Source organism: Balaenoptera physalus (assembly GCF_965194825.1).
Source record: "Balaenoptera physalus genome assembly, chromosome: 11".
In the NCBI taxonomy this organism is placed as follows: Eukaryota; Metazoa; Chordata; class Mammalia; order Artiodactyla; family Balaenopteridae; genus Balaenoptera; species Balaenoptera physalus.
In genome coordinates this window covers 23,500,989-23,521,142 of record NC_138896.1, presented here as the reverse complement: position 1 = coordinate 23,521,142, position 20,154 = coordinate 23,500,989, and the positions used below count along the sequence as shown (strand labels likewise).

The window sequence follows — 20,154 nt, the reverse complement described above, 5'->3', positions numbered from 1 at the left end:
TCCATGTAGGATTCCTCGAAGAGTATGTAGTTCCTCCAGTTCTGTAGATTGTGTAATTACATTCACTGCCCTGTGAATTTGGATTGCATTGCTTTAAACCTTTATAGAATCTCTTATAGGAACTTCCCTGGCGGCACAGGGGACACGGGTTTGATCCCTGGTCTGGGAAGATCCCACATGCCACGGAGCAACTAAGCCCCTGTGCCACAACTACTGAGCCTGCGCTCTAGAGCCCACAAGCCACAACTACTGAAGCCCACGAGCCTAGAGCCCGTGCTCGGTAACAAGAGAAGCCCCCACAATGAGAAGCCCCAGCACTACAACCAAGAGTAGCCCCCACTCGCCGCAACTAGAGAAAGCCCACATGCAGCCAAAAATAAATTTATTTATTTTTTTAAAAAAAGAATCTCTTATAATGAATTGCGCTTTAGCATTATGCTGTCAGCTTGCAGGGACTCAATATGAGTTGGGTATAATGTTGAAGAATTTATAAATGAGATGGTACAATGTTTGGAATTTGTTTTAAAAGATCCCCAGGGGGGAAAATGTGGTATGGGTAGATTAAATGAGTATGACCAAATTTTGTCAGTTGTTGAAGCTTTGCGACGGATACAAGAAGACTCACTATGCTCTTTTCATTACTTTTGTGTAGGTTTGAAAATTATCATTGTAAGCAGAGTTGTTTTTTTTTTTAACACAGCTCGTCTCAAGACTTAATGAAGCTCAGGTTCTTTATGTCTTGGCACAGAAGGAATTCAGCGAGAGGCAAAGTGATAGGTAAGTAGATTTATTAATATTTTTTGTAAAGCATCTGCAGGAAAATGGGGCTCGAGAGGATGGTCATGTCCCAGGTCTTGGGCAAGTTCCTGGGAAGGGCTGCCAAGTGAGGGTCCTTGGCTTCGGGCAGGAAAGAATTCAAGAACAGAGCCATAGTAAAGTGAAAGCAGAGGTACACATTCCATAGACGGAATGCGGTCTGACTCAGAAGGTGCGCATGGCCTGGAAATATGGGGTGCTTAGTTTTTATGGGCTGGGTAATTTCATTGGCTAATGAGTGGGAGGATTATTCCAACTATTTGGAGAAGGGGCGGGATTTCCAGGAATTGGGCCACTTTTTGGCCTTTTATGGCCGGCCTTGGAACTGTCATGGCACCTCTGGGTGTGTCATTTTGTTGCCAAAAGTGGGGTCCGGCTGGGCTGCTTGCCTCTCTAAAGCCAATACTAGAGGGGCAATGTTGGTGAAAAGGAAAGTTTGCTTTATTTCAGAGGCTGACAACGAGGGCGGGGGGTTGAGGGGGAGACTCCTGCCCAAAGGCCAACCCCCTCCCCCATCAGTGGGCAAGAGCTTTTTTTTTTTTTAAGCTTTACTTTTTTGGTAACTTTTCTCTTTTTTTCTTGTTGGTTAGGTAATGGTCTATCTTAAGAAACTTTTCAACAAACCAGCTTTTGGATTTTGTTAATATTCTCTATTATATAAGTTGTTGTTCTCTATTTCATCTTAGTGTTTCATTCTTTCTTGCTTCTTTGAGTTTGTTCTGTTGGTCTAAGTATTGTTTTAGCCATGTCCAATTTCAACCTGTTGTGTTTTCATTATCAGTCAGTTTTCAGTATCTTTTTTTTTTTCTTTTCATTTATTTATTTGGTCGTGCTGGGTCTTAGTTGCGGCATGTGAACTCTTAGTTGCAGCATGCATGTGGGATCTAGTTCCCTGACCAGGGATCGAACCCAGGCCCCCTGCATTGGGAGCTCAGAGTCTTAACTCCTGCACCGCCAGGGAAGTCCCGGCAAGAGCTTTTATAGGCGGAAGGAGGGGGCTACATGCAGAAACAGCACAGTCAGCTCTGACAGTCATCTTGAAATTGGTCATGCAGTGGTCTAATCAGCGTCATCTTGATTTGTTTTAAATACAGTTAGCCTTCAGTTCCAGGGTGGGTTTGTTCCCATTTCTTTGAGGCCAGTTCTCGGAATTGTGGCCACTTATGTCATGGCTACAGTCTGGTCATTATGTAGTTAAATTCTTCTACCTGGTGGGGTTTTCAGTATCTACAAGACAGCTCAAAGAATATGGCTCAGAATATTACCTATAGCCCTTGAGGAGGAACTAAAAGTCCTTGACTTTGCTTATTGACTAAATTATTATTATTTTGTCCTGTTTGACTACTTTCCTTTGCTTCTGCATTTTCCTCACTTCTCTGATTAAACTTATTCTTTGGCTAAAGTGTTTCTACAGAAAAAAGGCAGACTGAGGACATGGGGTAGGAGTGGGTGTGGGGGAAGGGCCATAGGGTTCTACTCCATTTAGCATCCTAGTGTATTACAGTGAGCCTATAATGAGGCTCAAGGTCTACTGGAAGTTGAATCTTGCTGCCATCTTGGGCCTAATAGGTTCTAACCAATTTTTGTCATATCTTCAATGGCTATGTCATTCTTTTAAAGGTTGTGCTCTGTCCCCTTCCCTCCTGTCTCAACTACAGTATACTTTCGATGAGAAACTAAGGGTAATTTTAAGGCTTAAATAAAATATTTATTTTAATCCAATGCCTAGCACCAAGTAATCACTTAGTAAACAACAGTCATTTATTTTATGATGATTTTATCAGAATTGATTTTTGTGTATTAGTAGCCTGACCTACTTGGAATTTGGAGGTTTCCTTTGATATTGGACAAAGAACAAAGGGGAAAAATGTCTTCTTTTTGAGAGGTTAGTTATAGGAGGTATTCTGGGAGCTGACTGGATATATAGAATTTCTGGAAGAAATTTTAAGGTTTCCAGAGTCTCAATCCAGAAGATGAAATTTTAGTATGAGATATTTTAACCAAGAGTGCAAAGATAGCTTAATATTTTAAAATATATACAAATTTGTCACACCTGTAAGCCAAAGGAGATAAACCACATGATCATCTAGATTATTAATAGTTAATAAAATTGAACAATTAATCCTATAAGTATATAAAAAAAGAATTCTTAGAACGTAAGAATAGAAAGATACTTCCTTATCATGCTAAAGAATCAACAAACAACATAAGACATACTGAAACATTCCTATGATTAGGCAAATTTCCCACTATGGCCAATATCATTAACTATTATTTACATTTCCTAGACAATCATACATTGGAAAGGAGGAAAAGATCAAAGTATTCTTACTTGCAGACTTGATTATCTTCCTAAAAAATCAAAGAGTATCAACTGTAAAACTATTAAGGGCAGATATGTGGACAACTGCAAAATAATATATAAAAGCAATAGATTTTCTATTTATCAGCAACAGCCTGTTGGAATATATAATTAGAAAATTCTCATTCCCAATATTGATATATAAAATACTTAAGAAACATACTCAAAAGAAACACATCCATTCACATCCCTGGAACGAAGATTACAAATGTTTTTGAAGGACCATAAACATTAATGCAAATACCCCTAGTTCTTGATTGTGAATCCTCATTATTGTAAATATACCAATTTCCCCAAGTTATCTTTGAATATAAGGTAATTACACTAATAATAGGATTTTTAATGTAATAAATTTTCAAGAGATTTTTTGGGGAAAAAAAAAAGAATGAAAGGGTATCAGACCTACTAGATGTTAAAATATAATGGAAAGACCCAATAATTAAAATCAAGTGTTGCTGGCACTAAAACAGCTTAATCAATGAAACAGAACGTAAAGCCCAGAAAGAGACCTAAGTTGTATATAAGAATTTGGTATATAAAAATCGATAAACGGAAACCTCAATTAAAATAGTCAGGAGGCCAGAAGGGGGAGCTCTCACACCCTATGACAATAGCAAAGCCCAACAGGAAAAAGAGAGACTTCCTCTTCTTCCTGGCAAGAGCTCAGCCAATGAGAGGCTGTCACAACTCAACCAATGACAAGCCACTATACTTTGAACTCTCAATTCCTCCAGTGGACTGTTTACTATAGCCCTCCCAACTTCCTTTTCCCCTTTTTAAAAGAGGTTTTTAAAAGAGGTTTTCCTCTCCTTCCTGAGCAGGGACTTGCTCTCCGCTTGCTGTGGTTACTGGCTCTGAATTGCAATTTTTTGCTGATCCAGAGTAAACTTACTTTTGCTGGAGAAGTACCTGGGAGTCTGTTTGTTTTAGGTCAACAGGTATACGGTAAAATATGCATTTCAAACTAGAGGGAAAGGAAAGCTTTATTACATTACATAAATGGTATATTGGTTCTAACCATATGAAATACATTAATGATTAGGATTGTCTCTCTCTACTCAAAATCAATTCCATATGAATATAAATGTGGAATATGTTTAATGTGGAATTGTACAGGGGAGGAAGCCAACTTTACTGTATGCTTCCTGGGTTAATCTTTAGTCTTGTTCCATTCCTAAGAGAAAGCAAAGGATAAGTAAATTGTGACAAATCTTTCGTTTTTGCATCTTGACATAGTCCTCAACTTCTCTCATCTTTTGTAATACTAATTCCTTTACAATGTCTGAGCCTTTATTACCTCCAGTTTCAATTCCTACAATAACTGGATGCTTGGATCCTATGCTTCCGTGATAAGACACTGCACTTGGCTGATTTCTTTTCATAATGCCCTTGCTAAATACTTAAGCTCTTGTGATAGACTTCTCAAGATATGTCAGGATTTCTCATCTCTATTTTATAATACAGTCATATCTCAGTAGCTGCAGGGGATTGGTTCCAGGACCCACAAGGAATACCAAAATTTGGTGATGCTCAAATCCCATAGTCAGCACTCTGTATTTGCCAGTTCCATATCCACAAATTCAACCAACCTCTGGCGGTAAACATAGCACACGATCCGCAGTTGGCTGAATCTGTGGATGCAGAACTCGAAGATATGGAGGGCCAACTATATTATATGTCTCTATTGTACAATAAAGAATTTGACTGCCCTTTGTCCCTGGGTCCTGGAAAAGACCCCAATTCCTTGGCATTTCTTGAGTAATAGGAGTATCTTTATTATTCATGAGTCCCTTGGATCACACCTGAGTTCATGCTAATGAGATGACTTCGGATCAGAAAAATCAACCATGTGATTAAAGGGTTGGGGCTTTGAGCCATGCCAACCTCCAGGGATGGAAGGGGACCTGGATATTGAATTCAATCATGTGGCCAATTATTCAATCAATCATGCCTACAGAAGAAAACCCTGGACACTGAAGTTTGGTGGAGCTTCCTGGTTGGTGAGCACAAGGATGTGTGGGGAAGGTGATGCCCCCTGATTCCACAGGGAGAGCACATGGCAGCTCTGTGTTTAGGAACCTCCCAGGCTTTGCCCTATGTGTCTTTTCATTTGGCTGGTCCTCCTGATTTGTATCCTTTACTGTAATTGCAAGTATGACATTTTCCTGAGTTCTGTGAGTTGTTCTAGCAAATTATCAAACCTGAGGGGGTGTCATTGGAACTCCCCAGATTTGTAGCCATTTGGATCAAGTGGCCTGGGGACCCCCAAACTTGTGACTGGCATCTGAAGTGAGGGTTGTCTTGTTGGGGACTGTGCCCTTAACCTGGGAGTCTAATGCTAACTCCAGGTGACTAGTGTCAGAATTGTGCTGCAGTATTCCAGTCATTTGTGTTATTTCCTTGTCAGGGCCTTGCTGGGATGCCCCCATCTGTGTGATCTCATAAAGACAAAGGGAAGGCAGATTTACCCAAAGAAACAAACTCCAATGCTTTTTGTTACACATTCCTACATTTTTACAATTTCTTGCTTATCAATTCTCTGATTTTTGTTTCTCTGATTTTACTAGATTATCTAGATTTTGGCAAATGCTAACAGTATAATTGCATAAGTTTAACCTATATGCCTTCAGGATACATTTCCTACTGCCTCCATTTTTTTCCGGAACTTCCTCCATTGTGTGTGTATGAGTGTGTGTGTGATATTCATTAACCTGAGTTTTCATCAGAAGTTTGCCATCTTGATGTTTCCTTTACCATGAACAAAACAATGAATGGATTCTGCGTAACAAATAAGCAAGTGACTATTGTACAATACAGATCCTTGCTACAAGCTCAAATATACATTGCTTAAATGCTCTGAATTGGAGAGAACATTCTACTTTCCCATTTTTATTTTGTGCTGGGAAAAACTGCTCCTCCCCTAGGCTGTATTGAACTGAGCTACAAATGCCTAGTGCTACCCACCTACAAACAGATTTTTGTTGCTCTGGGGATTCTTGTTATCACTGGGACATCCTGTCTCTTTCACGCACTGCAGTACTTCTCAGCAATCGTCACAGCCTGAGATAGTTCCCTTCTCAGTAGGGCTTCCTTTCTCGCCTCATAGATGTCCTTCAGTTGATTCTCACCGTGGCTTTAGTTGACTGCTGGCTTCTTGCCACCCACCAGCCAGGGCAGTGCAATGATGCAATTATCAGCCACATTTCCAGTTTTATTTTAGCTTGTTCAGGAGCAAAGCGATCATAACCTCCAGCTCTTAGTGGGGGGTTTTAACTTCCTTATTTAATTTTATGGAAATGTTCATGAAAAGGAGCCAGATCTGATCTATGTCCTACTGATCAGAATTGAAGGCCACCCACCCTTTGCTACTGTATAATTATCTGAATTACATGAAAAAGGAAAGAATCTGTTTATATCCTGGAATCTTACTTCGAGGGGGTTCCTCTGATGGAAACTTGCTGAGTAATTCTGCTCCCCCAGGATGGCAGAGGATGGTGCTGACACCAGGTACCCTTGTCATTGGCATATGGCTTCATAGCAACTCCATCCCTCCTGCATTTCTTCTATTTGCCTGGTGTACAGTGTGGCCTCAGACATCGTGTTCCCTCCCAGACCCTCCAACTCATCCTATAGATATTGAATATCAGACCAAAATGAAAACGTTGTCTTTAATCTGTTTTCAAAATAGTCATTAATTCCGAGATAGAAAAAGTTTATCTAAGTGGACTCTAGGTCTGATGCATCAGCAAGAGAGGCTGACCCAGGCATTCTCACCTGAGTCCTCTGATGGGGTTTTTACACCCTGGCTATTACCCTTTGTGTTAATTTTGTATGTCAACTTGACTGGGATAAGAGATGCCCAGATAGCTGCTACATTTCTGGGTGTGTCTGGGAGGGCGTTTCTAGGAGATATTAGCATTTGAATCAGTAGACTCAGTAAAGCAAATTGCCCTCCCCAATATGGGTAGGCATTATCCAATCTACTGAGGGCCTGAATAGAATGAAAAGAAGGAGGAGGGGCAAATTCATTCTCTGTTTGAGCTGGGACGTCCATCTTCTCCTGCCCTTAGACATCTGCACTCCTGGTTCTTGGGCCTCCAGACTCAGACCAAATTACATCACCAGCTTTCCTGGTTCTCCAGCTGCAGACAGCAAATCATCGGACTTCTCAGCTTCCATAATTGTGCCATATATATATACCAATACAGACTATAGAGAGAGAATATATATATTTCTGTTTCTCTGGAACAGAGAATCCTGACTACTACACTCCTGAATCAGGTCATGTTATCTTAATGCCCACCACACACCCACACCGCTGCGCAATCATCAGAAACTCCTGTCACTCTGGAGGAAAAGATGGAAATTCAGACTTATTAATCTGCTATAAAAGGCTCCTTGAATATATATATGGCATCTCATCTCCAAAGTGAAAACCGCTCCTCCATTCCAGACAGGTGAGCCTTCTGCTGCTCACCACCTCCCGGCCTCCAGATCCTCCTGCTCCAGCCGCTTCGGGCTCACCCCCACCCCCAGCCACGCATAAACTGCTGTGGGCAATCAGTTCGGCCTTGTATTTTAACGCTAATTGATTAGAGTTCTTTATATAGTATATAAGACAACTTTTTTTTTTTTTTTTTAACTTTTGGGTTTATTTATTTATTTATGGTTGTGTTGAGTCTTCGTTTCTGTGCGTGGGCTTTCTCTAGTTGCGGCAAGTGGGGGCCATTCTTCATCGCGGTGCGCGGGCCTCTCACTATCGCGGCCTCTCTTGTTGCGGAGCACAGGCTCCAGACGCGCAGGCTCAGTAACTGTGGCTCACGGGCCTAGTTGCTCCGCGGCATGTGGGATCCTCCCAGACCAGGGCTCGAACCCGTGTGCCTTGCATTGGCAGGCAGATTCTCAACCACTGCGCCACCAGGGAAGCCCCAACTTTTTTTTTTTTTTTTTTTTTTTTTTTTTTACAATAAGGAATTCATTTAAATGAACAAATCTTATGACCAGTCGGAGGAGTAGGCAAAACAAGAGAGGAAGCAGCCTCTCTACTGCCAATGCCTTGGCTGAAAGGTACCCCAGCATAATAGGGGGTCATTTGTATCCTAAACAATACAACAGAGAAACTACTGGAGGGGGGTGGAGTTTACCAAAGACATGGCTGTGGTGGAGGCCTTTCTTTTCCTTTTAATATTTCAACTTCTATTCAAGAAGGCTTGGACTTTCTGTGGACAAAACATTTTAATTTTATTAAATATTAAATAAATGAAAATATTTATACAAATATCTCATAAAAGATATTTAAGCTTAGAAAGTAATGATACAAAGAGTGATAAAATAACATTTTTTTTTTTTAACCTGAGGTCAATTCCATCTAAAACAATTCAAGCCACCTGTAGCTATTGATTTTATTGCAATAACCAACAGAGACCATGGTTACTCAACCTACCACCCCTGGCAGAAATCTTTCATAACTGTGATGATAGTGAAGGAAACATAAAAACGGCCAACCTCTTGAAAAGATGGAGCTAATTAAGGTGTCTGATGTGCAAGAAAAGTCTGAGGATGTTCTTAGAGAAATTCAGGAAGGAGAATTAGTCCAAGTGCATCCACGTTAAGCTTACATGAATCTTTCATCGGTTGGGAAAAATTCAAAAGTTTGACATCCCACTGTGTGAGTGAGACCAGGAAGAAACAGACGGCTCCATATATTGCTGGCAACAGTGCAAACAGCACAATCCTGTGTGGCAGAACCTACAGTATGTACCAGAATTAGAAATGCATTTACCCTTCGACCCAGAAGACCCCTTCTGGGAATCCATCCCATAGATTTGCCCACACAAACATAAACTTGCTTAGGTATAAGATTATTCATTGTGGCATTATCTGTAATAATAACTAACCAAAAACAACCCAAGTGTTCAGCAATGGGGGACTGATTAAACAGCCAACTCTGGTATATCTACCAATGGAATACTGTCAAAAAAAACAGAGGAAGAGATTTATGTGCTCTGGCATGGAAGGATTTCCAGAGTAAGTAGTTAAAATTTTAAGAGGAAGGAGCAAAATATGTGTAATATGCTTTTTTGAGTGAGAGAGGAAAAAATAAAGGTACATTTGCATAAAGAAACGTCAGAAGGATAAATACGTCACTATTATAATAAAAGTGGTTACTTACAGGGGCAAAGTGAGAGAAAACAGAGGGTGGGAACGGAGTGAGAGTGATATTTCTGATGTACCTTTTAATGTAATTTTCATTTTAAACTATATAAATGTAATAACTACTAAAAAGATTAGAAATTTTAAAAATCCATACATGATTTGTTAAAATCAAAGAATACAGAGAGCAGATATTCAGTAAGTGAGAAATAAAGAACATGCGTCAACAATATTTGGGTTTTATTTTTCTGAGCAAGGCCCTCCTCTGTTTCCATGCCCTTCTTTTTATTTAAAAAGAAAAAAAAAAATCCAAACCTTGGAGATATTTCACGAAAATCCTGCCAAGGAAAATACCAACAGTTCAATGGGCACGGGAGCCCACAATGCAATAAAGAGAAAGCCATTAAATGTTCTGGATGGCTTGAGAAGCATGTTACATTTATTATTTTTGGTTATAAAATGTGCATGAAATATCACATTCCTTATTTTTTTCTCAATTAAATGGAATCTTCTCTGTGTCCCAAACTGCCAGACTGGAAGGCAATTGAACCCTGGTCATTAGTGGGGTTCCCTCCTCCCTTCATGAGACTATAAACTCTCAGGGGTTTATGCAGGGCCAGAAAAGCTGAGAGCAAGACCAGGTCCTTACTAACTAGTGGTAGCTGTCAGCTCAGGCTGCTGTAACAGAATACCACAGACTAGGTGGCTTCAACAACAAACATCTCTTTATCACAGTTCTGGAGACTGGGAAGTCCAAGATCAGGTGCTGGTAGATTCAGTGTCTGGTAAGAGTTCTCTTCATGGTTTGCAGATGGCCCCCTTCTCACTGTGTCCTCACAAGATGGTGGGGGGGGGGGGGACACACCTCTGGTCTCTTCCTCTTCTTATAAGGGCTCCACCCTCTTGACCTCATCTAAACTTAATTACCTCCCATCCATTACAATACCATTGCATTGGGGTTTCGGGTTTCAATATATGACTTTGAGGGTGACACAAACATTCAGTCCATAGCAGCAGCCATTGTTTCTGTTGCTGCCTCTGAAATCAGAGGCTGCTGTCAACCCTGGAGTCCTCTGGGTCAGGCCCAGCACTGCCCCTTACAGACGTCCATATCACTGACTGCAGAGTCTCCCCTGGGGACCCTGGCCTATATGGCCCAGCCTGGGAGAAACCATGCCTATCCTCTCTGGGCATTTGCCAGCAGTCATTCAGCCTGGGTGTGCTCTGGGCAAAAATTAGGGGCCTGGGTCTCTACTACTCACTGGGGGGAGGGCACCAAATTTCCAGATCCCAGAGATTCTCAGTCTCTGCTCAGCACATGCTCACAGCCCACTTCTGTCTCTCTTAGCCTAGGTGTTTGCACATAATCCAAATGCCAGCACTCACCCACTCTCTCCATACCCAAAACAGAAGCTCAGAATTGAGAACAAGAGCTTCATAACTTTCTCAGTGAGGGAAATATACATAGAGCAACAAGAACAGAACAAAAAAATAATTCCACAATAAATTATCTTGCCACAAGCCTGGCAACTAAAAGAATTCTAATGGAATGAAGAGTTGGCAAATGCTATAGCCACACTGGCAAAGTGAGTTAAGGAGATGGATTCTTACAGAGCCAAGGACACGAAGGCTGTGGTCCAGGCAGAAATTCAAATGTTCCAGTTACCTATTGCTTCATAATTGCTCCAAATCTAGTGGCTTAAAACAGCAACCATTGCCTCATAGCTCATCATTTTATCTGTCATTTCAGCAGTTCTACTCCTATCAATGTCTACCGGGGTCACTCTCAGTTGGCAGATGGGCTGGTCCAAAGTGTCCAAGACAGCTTTCCTCACATTTCTGTCTCCTTGGTGGGGACAACTGGGCTCTGCTTATGGTGACCACAGTGCTGGGCATGGCTGCTCCAGCATGCAGCCTCAAGGGAATTTGGACTTCCTGCATGGCGGCTCAGGGCTCCCAGAGAGTGTTCCAAGAGACAGGGAGTGGAAGTTGCCTAGGTCTGGAAACTGACTCAGCATCACCTCCACCAATTTCTGTTGATCAGAAAGCCACAGAACCCACCCAGATTCAAGGAGACCCCACTTCTCAATGGGAGAAGTGACCAAAAGGGTTTGTGGCCATCTTTAATCTCTAGCAGTGGATAGAATTAGTCCCCTTCCTCCAGGTGAGTCCAGGTGAGTTGAGACCTGTTGCAGCAATGGCACCAGTGAAACTGGGGGCTCTGGAGATGATACCAAGAAGACCTCAAACTTGATCAGCAGTGTCTGCCAGGTTGATGTGAGCAGCCCACAGGTCTTGCTGCTGGATTTACAGATGCTGATGCTCATATACAAGAGTCCAGCTAGTATTTTATGAAGGAGGCAGCAAACTGGGGGCTCACAATAACACAAACCCCATCTAATCCCTTTTAGTTTTTGCAGGAGCTGAAAAATGCATGAGATAAATTTAGGATGCCATTAAACAGTTGATCAAAAAGAATATTGATTCACAGAAGATGTCAGGAATGAAAGAGCTGAAAGTCCTTCATGATTTAAATTCTGCCCCGCCTCCCCTCCTCTTGATAAGACAAGAGCAAAGATCCTATGAAGGAGGCATGGAGCACAGTGGGCACTGAAATAATAGTAGACCATTCCCATCTCCTCACTCCATTCTGTAGTCTCATTTTTTGCACTTAAATCTCAAAAACTGTTTTACACAAATATAACATCCATACAGAAAGGCACACAAATCCCAATGAACTTTCACACAGAACACATCTGTGCAAACAGCACCTAGATTAAGGAATAGAACATTCTCAGGATGCCAGGGGCCTCCCTCATGTCCCCTTTTAGTCGCTACCCTCCCCTAAGGGTAACCACTCTCCTGACCTCTACAGTTTTGCCTGGAGTTGCGCTTTTTATAGATGTAATTGTACACTATGTGCCCTTGTGGATCTGGCTTCTTCCACTCAACATTTTGTCTGCAGATTCACTGCATTGTCACATGGGGCTGTAGGATGATTTGTTTTCTTCACTGAGAAGTGTCCCACTGCATGAATCTGCTACAACTTTCCCTCCTGCTCTCCTGTGGAAGGGTATTGGGGTGGTTTCCAGTGTAGGCTGCAGCATGCTCCCTGGGGGACATGGTGCATCTGTGTGGGGTGCAATCTAGACTCCCCCCATCTCCTGCCTCTGGCTGAGGCACAGGACTCCGCTGTGAGGTGACTGAGGCCCCGCCCTGCTGACAGCTCCACATGGTGCTTCCTCCTCAGGGGCTGCAGGCTCAAAGAAGCACGACAGAGGTCTCCCTCCGACGCCACAAACCTTTCTGCCATTTCTGCCCCTTCCCCAGGGCTCAGCCCAAGGACCCCCATCCTCTAGGACCCACAGATGTCCACAGCCTCAGCGAGTCCCCTCTGCCCTCCAGTCCAAGGGAATCCCTTCGCATCGGGGGTGAGGAGGTGGCTCTTAGTCTCTAGATGCCGGGCTTATGTCATGAATCCATTCATTTCCCTCAGGGGACTAGGGTTTGAAACTTAGGAGCCAGAGAGGATCAGCAGGCCCTACCTCTCACCCTCTCTGTCCACTTCGATCCCTCCTTTCTCCCATCTCTTACCTACAACGTGGGCAGCACTATGTTGAACATGGTTCTTTTTCTAGAAGGGCCTGGCATTTTCTCAGCCTGCACCAGAGAATAATAAGGCCCCCAAGACCCTGAAATTCCTTCCAACTTACTTGATGGCCTCTAATGGCAACACCCTCCAGGGTTGTGACCCAGGCAGGGAGCGTGAGGTGCTTTACAGGGAGCTTTACAGTGGTGTTTGTGGCATTCAAGCTGGAAAGGCCCCCTTGGCCTCACCTTTCCCCCTCAGCCTCTCTGCCTCACCCCGCTCCCCAGTCTCCCTCCTGTGCACCTGAAGCTTGGTCAGCACCGCCCTCCGCAGATGCGGCCACACTCTCTCCTCACCCGGCAGTGTCTTCCCTGAGCCTCCTTGAACCACTTGCAGCCCCACCTGCCATGTCCAGAACACCCAAAGGAAACAGGAAGGATTTGCTGGCAGCCAGGCCTCTCCATCTTAGTGCAGGTACCTGCTGGAGGACGGTGCAGCCAATCTAGACACCCCCCACACAGACACCACCTCTGTGCCCCTCTCCGCCCGCTGCCTGGGCCTCTAAGGCTTCAGCACAATCTCAGGACCTTGGCTGCCAGGTGAGGTAGACGGAGTGGCATCTGGGGAGTGAAGACACACATTACACCTCCTGTTTCTCCCCGACCCCACACTGTGCTTGTGACTACAGTGTTACATAACTACATCTGAAGGAAGACAGGACCTGAACCGTGGCAGGAGATGAGGTTGACTACATAAATTGCGAAAATGGAGGCATGATTCAATCCGTAAACTAAGTCATGTGTGTAGACACCAACATTGTGGAGGCTGAACGCAGACCCAGACACCCAAGATGTAGAAAGGGCTCCCCCTGGTGGCACTCCCAGAGGTTCCCTACGGAGCTGCAAGTCCCAGCTCTGGCCCAAAGGCCAAGCACAACCTTGCTGTCTCAGGCTGGATTGGCAGACTTCAGGTGCTGCAGGGCCAAGTTATGACTCCTGGCATTCTCTGTCCTGAGGTGACACCCAGTCCCAGGAAAAACGGGTTTCTGGGGCAAACTCGCACGGGCACCTCAGGAGACGGTCTGGCCAAGCGGGGATCCCAGTGTGTCTGGTGCTAGGGAAGCCTGCCCGTGTCTGCTCCTCAGCCCCACTGGGCCTGATCACAGGCTGAGCCTTTGGAAAGGGAGCCAGGACCTCTGGGTGGGGCAGAGGCTGCTTCTCCCTGCCCCTGAATTCATAGCCAAGAGGGCACTCAAGCCGGAGATCTGGTTCTGTTTATATTGCAAAAGAGGCACCACTTTGTATGCAGCTCTGTGTTTAGATCACTGTGCCCGTGGCACTGAGAAATATCCTGGTGAAGCAGGAGAGGGGGCAGGAGCTGGGGCCATGTATTTGCCCTGCCTGCAGGCAAGGGTGCGTGTGGAATGTTGGACAAATTACTCATGGAGTCCTAAGGACACGGTGCATAATGCCCCAGATGCATCCTGGCTGCCATATACACCATTATGTTCTGCAGGGATCCTACCACAGCTGAAACTTCTGGTTGTCCATCTAGGGACCATGTCAAGCCACCAATGTTTGCTCTCATATACTCCCTGGTACTGAATCTACCTTGGCTTGAGACCCCTGATGACATGTTGGCATGGAGCTCTCAAAGAGAAACCTTCCTCCTGTCCCAGAGCAGCTACCCCAGGGCTCCTCTGATGCGTCCTCACATTGGGTGGGGGACAGTAGCACTTTGTCCACTCTCATCTCAGGTAACTGCTGTAGTGCCTCCTACCTGATCCAGCCTCGAGAAATCTATCAGGACATGATTGGAGGAACTTGTGAGAATGGCTTCCTAACTCATAGCAGAGAGCTACAATGAATGCTTGTACATAAAGACACAGGCGCACGAGTGAAACAGAATAGACAGCCCAAGGCTTCCCGCACAAAGCAATGGTGGATAAACTATTAGAGAAAATACAAAATCCATATTCAACAAGTGGAGAATATCCCCATGGGTATTCCCAGAAATTGAATATAAATGCAAAAGATGAACAGGGCTGATGCTGTGGCCTTTTGGAGTCTGGATACAGTCAAAGGCAGCTGCTAATTCAAGTCCTGTTGAATGATGAGAAAGAATTGAATTGCCCGCTTGAGGTGGGGGAACAGAGTCATCAATTCAGGCAAAAAATCCAGGAGCTGTGACTGGCCTCTCCCCACCTTCTTCAAGAAAATAGATTGAAATAAGTTGCTACTGACTTTGCCTGGGACTGCGGCCTATGGAGCAAATGGCGCAACACATGACCTTAACCCAGCCTCTTCTGTCATGGGGCTGGACCTGAGTCATCCTCAGGGTCAGGCCAGGGCAGGGGCCCTGGCTGCCATATAAGACCTCACTCTGGACAGAGCTCCGAGGAGGGCAACTGCTCAGTTACTGGACAGGGAGGAGTGAGGAACCGGAGAAGAGAGATAGAAAACCTGGAAATGACCTGGAAACTAAAATTCCAAAATACACAAAAACTAACACTGAGGAAGGGAGTCAGCAACATCAACTCTCCAGAGACAGATTCATGCCAGGTGAAGTGAAAAGAATGTGAAAACCAGAAAGAGACTTCAGCATCCTCAAAGAGATGATTGAACATATAATGTTCATTAAAAAAACAAGCAATTAGGAAATAAAGACCAGCAGAAAGATACCATCACAAAACAATGGAACAAAAAATATAATTCAATAAATAGTTTGGGATAAATGATTATTTGGAAAATACATACATATGTAAAACATCTAATATTAAAAAAATTTGTTTTTCTATTATCTGAAAAGGACAGGATGTTCTAGACTGGCTGAAAGAAAAAAAAAAAAAGTGCCAGGGGCTTCCCTGGTGGCGCAGTGGTTGAGAATCTGCCTGCCAATGCAGGGGACACGGGTTCAAGCCCTGGTCTGGGAAGATCCCACATGCCGCAGAGCAACTAGGCCCGTGAGCCACAATTACTGAGCCTGCGCGTCTGGAGCCTATGCTCTGCAACAAGAGAGGCCGCGATAATGAGAGGCCCACGCTTGCCGCAACTAGAGAAAGCCCTCGCACAGAAACAAAGACCCAACACAGCCATAAATAAAATAAATAAATATATTAAAAAAAAAGTGCCGGGAATTCCCTGGCGCTCCAGTGGTTAGGACACTGCACTTTCATTGCAAAGGGTGCAGTTTCAATTCCTGGTCGGGGAATCCCACAAGCCATGCGGCATGGCCAAAAAAAAAAAAAGTGCCAACAAAAGAAAGGAGTAGACTGATAAATTAAAAAAAAATTTTATAGTTAATAGAAAAAAAAATCAAACAAATAGGTTAGGAAAATATTGGCCATTTTGTATTTAAGGGCACAGGCTCTGAATCCAGACTTCCTGGGTAGGACCTTGGATAAGTTCACTGACCTCTCCGTGTTTCTGTTTCCTCCACAAAATGAGACTAATCATTGCACCCGCCTCATGGTGGTGGGTCAGGATTAACTGAGTTACTACATGTAAAACTCTTAGAACACTAGCTGGCACATAGAAAGCACTCAATAGTTATTTCTATTTTTATATTGTAACATGTAAGAAATTCAGACACAATTCACAGCAGAGAAACTATAACTAATTAACAATTATAGTGAAAAGTTCAACTTCACTAATAATGAAAGAAAATTAAAATAAATTAAAATTTTTACCTTTCTAGTTGGTAAAGACTGATAAAATGACTCTACAGTATTCCTTCTCTAGCCATGGGGGGTCATTTCCTAAAAATATTCATGAATGAAAATATTGTGATTAAGGAACTTAGGACTTCATGAAAAGTTAAGGGTTTGGGAGATCAAAATCATTAGCAAACCTGTGTTTTAGAAAGGTTTTATGTCACCTCACCATTAGGATGGCTACTATCAAAACAGAAAATAAGTGTTGGTGAGGATATGAAGCAATTAGAATGCTTGTGCACTGTTGGTGGGAATGTAAAGTAGTGGAGCAAAAGAGTGTGGTGGTTCCTTAAGAAATTAAAAACAGAATTACCATATGATCCAGCAATTCCACTTTTAGGGATATACCCAAAATAACTGAAAGCAGAATTTCAAAGAGATATTTATACACCCATGTTCATAGCAGCACAATTCACAATAGCTAAAAGGTGAAAGCAACCCAAGTGTCCATCAATGAATGAATGAGTAAACAAAACATGGTCTACATATACAATGAAATATTATTCAGCCTTAAAAGAAAAGAAAATTCTAATACATGCTACAACATGGATGAACCTTGAGGATACTATGTTCCGTGAAATAAGCTGCCACAAAAAGACAAATACTGTAAGATTCCACTTATAAGAAGTAGGCAAATTTGCAGAGACAGAAAGTAGGATGGTGATTGCCAGGGGCTAGGGGAAGTGGGAATGGGGAGTTGTTTCATGGGTACAGAGCTTCAGTCATGCAAGATGAAAAGAGTTCTGGAGATGGATGGTGGTGATGGTCACACAGCAATGTGAACGTCCTTAACACTACTGAACTGTACACTTAAAAATAGTAAAGATGGTAAATTTCATGTTACGTTATTTCATTTTACCACAATTTTTTTTTTTAACATCTTTATTGAAGTATAATTGCCTTACAATGGTGTGTTAGCTTCTGCTTTATAACAAAGTGAATCAGTTATACATATACAATATGTTCCCATTTCTCTTCCCTCTTGCATCTCCCTCCCTCCCACCCTCCCCATCCCATCCCTCTAGGTACCACAATTTTTTTTAATTTTAAGATTTTGTTTTTTATGTTAAAAATATTCTTGGGACTTCCCTGGTGGCGCAGTGGTTGGGAATCCGCCTGCTAATGCAGGGAACACGGGTTCGAGCCCTGGTCCGGGAGGATCCCAAGTGCCGCGGAACAACTGGGCCCATGCGCCACAACTGCTGAGCCTGCGCTCTGGAGCCCGTGAACCACAGCTACTGAAGCCCGTGTGCCTAGAGCCTGTGCTCCGCAACAAGAGAAAGCCCGTGCACAACAATGAAGACCCAATGCAGCCAAAACTAAATAACTAACTAAATAAATAAATAAATTTATAAAAATATTCTTTATTTTTACTAAAATAAACTCATAAAGAGATGATCAATTTTACAAAACTTAGACTGGTAACTGCTGACTGAACAATGATTGATTGTCCATTAACCCTTTTTTACTGGAGAGCAGCCTCCAAAGTCTTCCCTCTCCTGCAGTTGCAATGAGATGTTTACAAATTAGTTCTAGTTTATTACCACTAATGGGCCTATGAAGAAGGATTTTGTTTGCATATAGTTCTCTATCCAAGCACTCAGCACCTCTCCAATTATCGGTAGTAATACGTAATGTATTGCAATTATGTAATGCAGTTATGAATCAGAGAAAAAGTGTGGTCCAGGCAGAACATGCTATCATGGTCACGGCAGGAAGAGAAACTTGTGCACTGCCCTGGAATAGCTCATGGTCCCAGCCCTGGGATTCTGATTCACTGGAGGGTGTGTGGCCTAGGCCCAGGTGTGTGGAAAGGGCCTGGCTGGCTCTAATGTGCACCTGTGGAAGGGGTAGGATCAGGAAAGGGAGACTTGGCTTCTACTTGGGCTCTTCCCCCAACTCTCAGTTCAGCCATAGATGAGGGTTTCCATTTCCTGGGTTTTAAAAAAATTAATTAATTAATTAATTCTTTTATTTTTGGCTGCGTTGGGTCTTCGTTGCTGTGCGTGGGTTTTCTCTAGTTGCCGCGAGCAGGCTTCTCGTCGAGGTGGCTTCTCTTTGCTGCAGAGCACGGGCTCTAGGCACTCGGGCTTCAGTAGTTGTGGCACGCGGGCTCAGTAGTTGTGGCTCATGGGCTCTAGAGCGCAGACTCAGTAGTTGTGGCACACGGGCTTAGTTGCTCCGCGGCATGTGGGATCTTCCCGGACCAGGGATCGAACCTGTGTCCCCTGCATTGGCAGGTGGATTCTTAACAACTGCGCCACCAGGGAAGTCCCCATTTCCTGGCTTTTAATGTCCTCCTTTTGTTATAAAGTGGAAGAGTTGGACTGAGGTGGGGTCCCCATTCCATGGGAAGGCAACATGGTATGTGAGGAAAGAACACAGGCCTTAGGTATTCTCTCCAGAGTCATCTTCCACTCCCTCACCCTTACATCAGTCCTTCCTGCCTGGAAATCTGTCTCCTATCTGTCCCCACCTGCCCTTGGCAGCTGTCTTCATTCAAACGTTCATCACCACTCACTGAGACAGTTTCAATAGCCTCCCAGCTATTTTTCCAGACACCAATCTTGTGAAAGAACCTTTGTATTCTCTTACAAGTTAATCACTAAAGGGATGTTGCCTATGAGCTTAAATTATACACAATGGCCCATCTCTGGGAACTCTGCCTCCCAGGTAAGCTAAAATACCTTAAAATACCTTTGTTTAGCTCATAGGAAATCCTGATCTGATCCACCTGTGAATGGCTGCAGGAGGGAAGAAGTTAACACATCCCCACCCTCCCTACCCCCCACTCCACCCCCCAAGTCTGGCTGGAGCCAGGACTTAACTCCCTCCCCTTTTAGTATGAAAGAAGCCTGAATTCTAATTCTGGTAAGGTAGTTCTTTGGGACACCAGTCCGCCATCTTCTCCGTCTGCTGGCTTTCTTCATAAAGTCGCTATTCCTTGCCCCAGCAACTCATCTCTCGATTTATTAGCCTGTTGTGCAGCAAGCAGTAGGAGCTTGGACTAGGTAACAATCTTTTGTTGTTGTTGTTGTTGAAGTATAGTTGATTTACAATGTTGTGCCAGACTCTGCTGTACAGTAAAGTGACTCAGTTATACACATGGAGACATTCTTTTTTTATTCTTTTCCATTATGGTTTATCACAGGATATTGAATATAGTTCCCTGTGTTATACAGTAGGACCTTGTTGTTTATACACGGTAACAATCTTGATCCTCCCCAACCCACACTGGCACTGCCTCTGGTAGCATCTTTCACTGTGGATGAAATTTCTGGCTTCATCACAAGGGTGTGTTTGCTCTGCCTTATACACCATTTTATCAGGTCATCAAGATCTTAGCAATCGCCAGGGAGCAATTTACATTTTTGCGACATTGTTCCCGATATGCTGCTTTCTCCTTTCTTCAGCAAACCCTCAGTGTTTTCCTTTGTATAAGAAATGAGCCAATGGGGGCTTCCCTGGTGGCGCAGTGGTTGAGAATCTGCCTGCTAATGCAGGGGACACGGGTTCGAGCCC

At 43.5% G+C, this 20,154-nt stretch overlaps 1 long non-coding RNA gene across 3 annotated transcripts in view; it reads left to right on the top strand.

The window, feature by feature from the left end:
- Positions 1–20,154, top strand: part of LOC309638987 — a 109,211-nt gene that overhangs the window by 46,805 nt on the left and 42,252 nt on the right. For all 3 annotated transcript variants that reach the window (XR_014251394.1, XR_014251395.1, XR_014251396.1), the window contains exon 3: positions 701–777. This is a non-coding gene — a long non-coding RNA (uncharacterized lncRNA). The remainder of the gene's footprint in view (positions 1–700; positions 778–20,154) is intronic.